General features: G+C 33.8%; 1 pseudogene; it reads right to left on the bottom strand.

The window, feature by feature from the left end:
- Window positions 1–4,979: 4,979 nt before the first annotated feature.
- Window positions 4,980–8,071, bottom strand: LOC107818368 (pectin acetylesterase 8-like; annotated as a pseudogene).
- Window positions 8,072–9,753: the final 1,682 nt, after the last annotated feature.

The raw sequence follows: 9,753 nt of genomic DNA, 5'->3' as shown, positions 1-9,753 counted from the left end.
GTATGCCGGATGGATACGTGTCAAACTTATCTAGGTGTGTTGACATGAAAAAAGAAAAGTTGATGTCAATGAAAAGCCATGATTGTCATATTTTCATGGAATCATTGATGCCTATTGCGTTCAATGCCTTGCCTGATAGAATATGGAAGCCTATCACCGAGATAAGCTTATTGTTTAAGGAGTTGTGTTCTAGCACATTGAGGGTGGAGAATCTAACTTATATGGAGAATAATATTCGCTTAACTTTAAATAAGTTGGCGAAAATTTTTCCTCTTGATTTCTTCGATGTAATGGAGCATCTTCCAATTCACCTTGCACAAGAGGTACGACTTGGAGGGCCAGTTCAATGTAGATGGATGTATCCCTTTGAGAGGTAATGATTTTTAATCATTTGACCTTTATTTATTTTAAATAAATATTGTTCCGTCTAAGAAATCATAATATGCAGGATTATTGACAAATGTAAGCGGGCTGTAAAAAATAGATCGAGAATTAAGGGATCTATATGTCAGGCATATCTGGCTAAAGAAACGTCTTATTTTTGTTCATATTATTTTGAACATGATGTGCCATGTTTGAGAAATATATCTAATTGACATGACGATGGAGGAAGTAATGATCCTTCAGCACCACCCTTTTCCATATTCAATCAACCAGAAAAGGTGGTCCAAAAAGTACTTCATAGTGCATTTTGACTGAGAAGGAACTAGAGTCAGCTACACCACATGTACTGTTGAATTGCCCCGAGGTCCAATCTTATTATAGGTAAATATATATTTATATTACCAAGTTTTATACAAGATTTGTCATTATTTTAACTAATGAATATTATAATTTTGTCGGACAGTTACTTTGTGGGTACACATAGGCAGAATGCTGTTTATCCTAGGTTTTCTAAGTGGTTTATAGAATTTGTAAGTATTACTTAATATTTAATATAATTTTTGATAGTTGCAAATTAATTAGATGTATTTTAAAATTCTAAATTTCTGTAATTCTATATAGGTTCATAATCCAGTTAATGGCGTAAATGATCAATTTTTGCATGATATAGCTTGGGGACCTGATCCCAGAATCAGAAAGATATATAGGTATTATGTTAATGGGTACAAGTTCCATACAGAAGAATGGTCTAAGGGCAAGAAAACCAGTAATAGTGGGGTGTGGGTGAAAGGTGAGGGGGATGTTGATTATTATGGTGTGGTTCAAGAGATTTTAGAACTCGAGTATAATGTTGGTTGGATAAAAAAAAAGTTGGTACTCTTTCTGTGCAAGTGGTATGATCCAACACCACATAGAGGTACGAAGGTGCACCCTCAGTAGAAAATAGTTGAAATTAAGCACACGAGGGATTATCCATTCTATGATCCATTTATCATTGCACAAAATGTAAAATAAGTGTATTACGCTCCTTATCTTTTGTGTAAGAATAAGTCCACATGGAGGGTGGTTATTAAAACAAAACCCGTGGGTAGAGTGGAAGTCGAAGAGGTTTTGGATGTAGCATACCAGAATGACATTTCAAGTGTTGAAGCATTAGTAGATGATAAATTAGCAGGTGAATTGCAGCATAGCGAAGGCATCTATGAAGAATTTGATATTTCTGTCCTTAAATAAAATTTAAATGATGATGGGAAGGAACATCGAGGGCAAATGAGGAGGAAAACATAGCCAATGAATATGAAACAATTGATGAGGAAGAATCTAATAATGAATATGAATCAAGTGAAGATGATTGACTTGTTGGGTTTTTTATTATCTCTTTAGATTTTATATTTTTCCTTAATTATCTAATATGTTTGAAGAATTACTTTATGTTTTTATTATTTCGTTAGGTTTTATGTTATTCCTTAATCATCTAATTTGTTGAAAATTACTTTATGTTTTTATTATTTCTTTAGTTTTTATGTTTTTATTTAATCATCTAATTTGTTGAGGAATTACTTTATGTTTTTATTATTCCTTTAGGATTTTTATGTTTTTTTTCTTAATCTTCTAATATGTTCAAGATTTTATCTCTTTATGTTTTAATGATTTTTCTTAATCATCTAATTCTTTATGTTTTTGTATTATTTCTTATTCATCTAATATGTTGAAGATTTGCTTTATGTTTTTTACTATGCTTATATTACGTAGATGGAATCAGGGGGTAGCGATCGTCGACGACTTAAGGGTAAGAGGACTCAATTAAAATCTCCAACTGTAGGTAACTCTCCTCCTCCACATATGGGGCCTCCTCCTACTTTTTCTCCTCGGTCGACTTCGTTGCCACCTATATTTTTTATGCCCCCACCTGGGCCTGTCCACATTTCTGTGTCTTCAGTTGGCATGAACTCTAGCTCTAACCTTAATTTTATTCCCACACCAAATATAAATTCTTCTCCCGGTTTTTATATTAGTCAACAAAGTAGCTCCTCAGCACTGCCTACTTCATCGACACCAGCTGCATCTCCGTCATCAAGCACACCTAGCATATCTATGTTAAATATTGGAGTCTCTGACACACCAACTTCATCATCCATTGGTAGTGCTATACCAGCAACTTCTCGGGGTCGAAGTGATAGAGAGACTCCACAATATGATGCATATAGTAGGCTGATTATCGTTCCAGATGAGCATGATGGGTAAGTAATCCTTATGTTTATTTTTATTCTGTTGAATATACATTTTACATATGTTAATTTTAATGCAGGGTTTTCCCCCATATACTACAGCGCATATGGTTACAGAGTCTATTAAACCACTTTACGATGATGCTTGGAGTATATGGAGAGAAATTCTATATCATATTAGAGATGCAATGTGGAATCCGTTTAGGATACATATAAACTTTATTTTTAAATTTTTTAACAAATACCCAATTTTACTCTACTTTATTTTATTATTTTCCAGACTAAGTGTGTGTGGGATCAACGATATGACAATGAAATAAAAGATGTCATTGTGAAGAAAGCAAAAAAAAAAATGATTACAAGTTTATTGTATGAAGCTCGAGAAAAGAGGCAGAATCCTGGTTGGATAAGAGAAGATGTGTGGATAAAGTTTTTAGCAATATGGGACAGTGATGCATTTAAGAAGAAGAGTGAACGAGCAAAGGCAGCTCGAGTCTCTCAAAAGGGTGGCTCGTTGCACACCGGGGGATCTATGAGTTTTGCTGCGCATCGACGGAGATTCGTAATTTTTACCTTTATTTTTCTTGGTTTTCTTTAAACACAATTGAACTTTTTAAAAAAAATTTATATATCCTATTAACTTTGCAGAAAAAGTTAAAAGGGGAACCAGTGTCTCATGCTGAGGTCTTTGCGGAGACACATATGAAAAAGAAGAAAGACGGTTCAAGAGAAGGATGGGTTGAGACACGTGCATCAGAACAATATGTAAGATCATAACTTTAAGACTATTTTCACTTTGATATTAATTTATTTATATAATCCTTATTACTTTTATTTCATGATTGATATTATAGAATCTTGGACGAATGGTGTCCGACACAACCTACTTCTGATGATGGTACCCCAATCCAACCGTCACCCGATAATATGACTTCAATATGGACAGATGTGGCAGGTGATGTATCCAAAGGAAGAGTTTACGGGCTTGGAGTACAACGACCTTCCTCTTTTCGTCCATCGCCATTATTTTCGGATGCTCATATTGCGCAAAATCAAGGAAGAAATGGAAGCAAAGAAAAAGCAAATTGAGTTATTGTCGAAACGGTGTGAAACAGCCAAAACTCACATTGCTGGAATGGATAAATACATGAAAAAGCACATGCCCCCACTCTTATGATGTTGAAGAGGCTGAATCTGATGCGTAGTAGTGGTTTATGGTTGATTACTATTTTTGGATGTTTAGATTTTATATTTATACTTTATGATAGATTTGGATGATGTGGTATATATGTTTAGACTTTATTATATTAGTATCGATGTGTATTAGCTACTTAGACTTGATATTGAATATTTAGACTTTGACTAATGTTTTGGTTTTTGATATTATGGGATTTGAATATTTGTTTGTTGAAGTTGAAATTGGTTGGTTTGATTATTAGGTTGTTTAGTTGGAATTGGTTGGTTGAATTGGTTGTTTATAGCATTGGTCATTTGACATGTGGTGTGCTAATAAAGTGGTTGTATTCTATCAAAAATCAACCCAGTTTTTCGACTACTGTAGTCAGAATATGAGCCTAGAATAATGCGTTTTCCGACTATTGCAGTCGAAAAATAAAATAAAAATAACTAATAAATAATTACTATTTATATAATATTCCGACTACATTAGTCGGAAATAGTTTTTAAAATAAATAATATTTTTTTTTATTTTTCGACTACTTCAGTCGGAAAATAGCTCCTTTTTCTAATTTTTGGCAGAAAACGTTTCCGAGTGCAGTAGTCGGAAATTTCCGACTACATTAGTCGAAAAAGTTTTTCTGACCTAACTTTTTCCGACTACTCTAAATCAGTCGAAAAGTAGTCGAAATAGGTACTTTTCGACTATTTTGGTAGTCGAAAAATAGCGAATTTCTAGTAGTGTGCATTGCGTTTGCAGGCCTTGGCTCTCCTTCATTATCTTTATCGCTTTTCAGTTCTTATTCTTTAGACATTGTATTAGACTGATCCTGGTATAGATGCTCATGTACTCGATGACTCTCCGGTTTTGGGATAGATTGTATTGTGTAGTGGGTTTATTTCAGTTCCTAATAGGTTTTCTTAAATATTAATTGCTTCCGTCTAAAATTTTAAAGCTTTTACTGTGTTAAAATAGTTGAGTAGTGGCTTGCCTAGTACCACGATAGGCGCCATCACGACGGTTGGTTTTTGGGTCGTGACATAGTCGTGAGCATATATATATATATATATATATATATATATATATATATATATATATATATATATATATTCCGGGATGGATCTTCCCTGGGTTTTTCATTTATAACGGCTTAATTATAACGTGTTGAAGTGAAAACAGAATAAACAATTCAAACTACCATAATACATTAAATCTTGAAGAATAATCTTAAGCAATTACATGAGTAGCTAGGTTGACTAACAACAATCTAAGATATTAGAGGTAGCTTTACACTAGCTACCCCATTTGTTAAAAAATAAAATTGAAAAAAACAAAAAGGAACAGAAATAATAGCTAGTATGTAGTACAACATGAGAATTTCTACTGGCAAAATTTGCCACAAGGGTAGGGGCAATAAACCCCTTGGAACTCACACTTGTCAAAAAATCAATCTCCAACAGCTTCAGCAATTGTCTGTTACGTGCAATGAGTTAATTAGTATCAAACGTATAACACAAGAAAGCTGAAAATTATACTACTATATATAAAGAAAAAAAGAAAGGAAAATATGACCTTGTTAGCTATTGTTGGAGAGTTGTTGTAGGACCAGTAGCCTTGTATTTCAATGCCATGGTGGGAATGACAAGAGGAAATGAAATAACCTCTTGATATACTTGGTCCTAGTTCGTTCAATGCCTCCAAAAATGCCAGCCTAAAATCTGCAGCAACAAAATCAAAAGCAAGTTGGAGAAAGAGAGTTTAATTTGTCACATGAATTGTCTGGCCAGTATACCTTGGAGAGTTAGGATTTGACTTGGTGAGCATACATTTATATCGTGCTTGCAATATATCCATTCATTATAGGGATCAGCATCATTGGGAACCAAACTGTTATTTATCTAATTTTTAAGAATCAAAAGGCAAAATCATTTAGGATGTGAAGGGATAAGAAAGAAATAATAGAAATTTGATAATCATATAAATTGATTGTCTAACCTGAAAGGAATCATAGGCTGAATTAATAATGAAAATTGGTGTGTGAATATGTTGTTCTGCATATTGAGGGAAGAAGCACTGCCAAAAATCGTCATATTTTATATTAATGAGAAATATCATGTTGCCTAATTTTATTTTATCTAACAAAAAAGATTGCTCTTACCAAACTTGGGTTGTCTAAGCTGAATAAGGTACAAGAGGGTGGTAGGTTCTTGGCAGATCCCTAAACTCCAAAAAAACAGAGTAAATTATGTATTAGGGAAAAGAAATTAAACAACTAAGAGAAAGTGAAGTCGAGATATAAAGCAATAAAGATAACAGAAAAGAAAATACTTAAATTAAGTGATGCTTAATTCTTACATGCAAAGCAACAACCCTCTTATACATTTCCTCAATATGTGGTTCTCCGGATATTGTTTTTCTGCATAAATTCACGATCCAAGAATTAGTTAATTTGTTATTAAAAAAACACTTAATTTTTTTTTAAGAATTCATGAACGTACACGTTCACAAAGAAGCCAGCATCAGAGATGCATTTGACTCTAGCAGTCAATGGGAGAAAAAGTCTGAATTTGTCACAATGTAGGATTGCACCCAATCCTCCTGCTGAAGTTCCACTAAGGATGGCCTGTCGTAAAAATTTTAAATTAGAAAGAAATAAGAGGGCTAAGAGCTAGGGGGAAACAGAACGCACATTTTTAGCATATATCATCCCTTTTCCTAAGAAATACTCCATGAAAGCTTCAAAAATTCTTTCCCCTCTAAAGTGGAGGTTAGTATCCTGAAATGTTTTGACATTTCTAGTTAGAGAGTTACATAGATATATAATCTTCTAACATGACTAATGAGAAAGATACCAACTTACGGGGTCAACTTCTTCAATATCGCCAGTATATGATGACCCGTCACAATATCTAATTTTGACTAGGTTCCAGTTGTAGAAATCTGAAAAACATTGTTGAAAATATTTTTTCATTAGTTCGTATTAGTGCCACAAGATGCACCTTCAAAGAAAAAAAAAAGGTAATTAAATACGCATAACCTATTTAACTACCTGGATTTAGTTGAGGATCATTGCTTAGAACTCCAGTAAAATAAGTTATTTTTGGCATATTTTTCGAAGATAAGTCCTTAGCTGCACGAGCTTGGCAGTCTGAAGTGGTTTCACACCATCCCCCACCCTAGAAATTCAGAGCTAAAGATGAGCCAAAATTGTAACCCAAATAACATAGTAAAAATTTGAGCCAGCTATTAATTCCAGAGCCACTTCCCGGATGAAAGTGGAATGCAGGAGCACTTCCATCCAAGCATACTAATAAAACAACATAAAACACATCAACTTAAAATTATTTTTAAGATACAGAATTTCCAATACATAAATAAATTGTAAGACTCGTACTAAAGTAAAAAACAATTGTCACCTGCTCCTTTGGTTATGGCACTCTCGAGGTAGGTTACATTAACAATGAGGCTCGCTTCAGTTGCCGTCCAAAGAAACAGTAGAAAAACTAAAAATGATATAACTAAATGTTAGTAATGAAATAACTTTAAAGTATACATTGAAATTTATTAGAGTAGAATAAACTACATTTACAGAGAATACGTACCAAACACCGTAGCCATGAGAACTGAGTTACAATCCATCACTTTCGCCATTTCACACTTAAAGCTTAAAGATATTTTTATCTCTTTAGCAGAAGAAGTTGAACAAAAGTTTTAAAGGAGATGAAAGAAGGAGTACTGAGCTAGTGATGCTTCTGAAGCGTAAGATTTTTGAGCCTTCTTTATAGGCACTATTTGGTTTGCATTAAGAGGTGATTTAGAGATCACTACTAGCACGTATAAACCATGCACGTGATATACAGAAACCATTTTGGTCAATCTTAGCAGCCACTTAAATGAGCTTCAGAAATCATTTTTGGCAACTTTATTAAATGGTGTAATACCAGAAGAAGAAGAAGAACAAGAGCTTGAAAAGCTATAAAAGAAGTAGTACTGAGCTAATGATATTGCTTTTGAAGGGTAATATTTAGAGCCTTTTTATAGGCACTGTTTTGGTTGGAATTAAGCCTAAATATTCATTTTAGAGGTGATTTAGAGATCACTACTAGCACGTATAACCATGCACGTGATCTTCAGAAACCATTTTGGTCAATCTTAGCAGCCACTTAAATGAGCTTCAGAAATCATTTTTGGCAACTTTATTAAATGGTGTAATACCAGAAGAAGAAGAAGAAGAACAAGAGCTTGAAAAGCTATAAAAGGAGTAGTACTGAGCTAATCATATTGCTTTTGAAGGGTAATATTTAGAGCCTTTTTATAGGCACTGCTTTGGTTGGAATAGAGCCTAAATATTCATTTTAGAGGTGATTTAGAGATCACTACTAGCACGTATAACCATGCACGTGATCTTCAGAAACCATTTTGGCCAACTTAACTAAATGGTATAATTCTCTATTGGGTTAGTCGCTGCATGTGATACGCTTCTTGCAAACTTAACACCAAATTAATTAAATTAGTCCCCACATACTTAATATTTGAAGTACTTATAAAACGAATTGTTGGACAAATCTTCTTTAACTTTGTTACTAAAAATGTTTTCGACTATGTGATCCTTTGTTTTCTAATTTTGGAGCATATTTATGTTTTACAGGACAAAGATGTTAATGCCTATGCATGTGACTCTGCTTCTCCCAACAATTAGAGTAGATAAGAATTATGAAAATATTAAATAATTGATCTGGTAAGATTTCTCTCACGACCCCAAATTTTCACGTCGTGAAGGCCCCTAGTCTCTAAGATTAGGTAAACCTATCAATATGCGGAATAATCAAAATAATAATTAAAAACTTTTAAAATCTCAACCTCTCAATACATAAAGAAATTCCCAAAACCCGGTGAAATACAAGGCACAAGCTCTAAAGAAGTAGTACGGATATCTTTATACATCAGAGGCTAATGTGAATAGGGAAAACATCATAATAAGGAAAGAAGGGGACTCCGGAGTATGCGGACGCTGTCAGATATATCTCGAAGTCTCCGTACACAGGTAGCTCACTGATGCCTGGTCTAATAGGGAGTACCGGAATCTGCACAAAAAGATGTGTAGAAGCGTAGTATGAGTACACTACAGCGGTACTCAGTAAGTGCCAAGCCTAACATCGGTAGAGTAGTGACGAGGTGAGGTCAGGCCTTAATGGAATAATAAAAGACACGGTGACATGTTTAACAATATACTAACAATAAAATGACAATAGAAATGAATCAAGTAAATAATATGTCACCCTTTAACTACACAGAATAAGGACAAATAATATCTCGCGGAAACAAAACAGAATTTTCAACTTTAAGAAAATCACAATAATAATCAAAAGCAACTGCGACAATAAATAAATATCAACAAGGGCACTCCCGAGGTACCGCCTCGTAGACCCAATCATAAAAAAATCCATAATATCTAATTTTCTTATATCACTGCGGCAGCCTTCACGTTAAATTTTAAAGAAAAATATTTTTCCCGAAATAGCATCTCACGTTTTAGCCACCCTTATCACACCGCATGACTTTTAGTAGTTCCCCTACTAGCCACACATATCAAGCCACCCTTATCTCACCGCATGCGTTTCAACACCTAGACCTTATACCACCGCATGCGTATCAATATCACAATATATTACAATTTGCACCTCAAGTGCCCAAATATTTCAACTTGCCAAAATAAACAATATCAACAATATTTTCGACAACAGGGAGCTCACGGCTCAATCACAATGAGTACAACAATCTAACAAAATATTCGGGAATAAATAATTCAACAAAAATAATATTTCAAAATTTTTAATATGTTGCCTCCGTACCAAATTTAAAATATCAAATACTTTACTTTAAAAATATTTAAATTAAAGAAATTTAACTTTCAAATAATGCACAGAATAAAAGAAACCAAGTTCCAACTAAACAGGTAAAATA

This window comes from Nicotiana tabacum, chromosome 15 (genome assembly GCF_000715075.1).
Source record: "Nicotiana tabacum cultivar K326 chromosome 15, ASM71507v2, whole genome shotgun sequence".
NCBI lineage: Eukaryota > Viridiplantae > Streptophyta > Magnoliopsida > Solanales > Solanaceae > Nicotiana > Nicotiana tabacum.
This window is presented reverse-complemented; position numbering and strand designations above follow the sequence as displayed.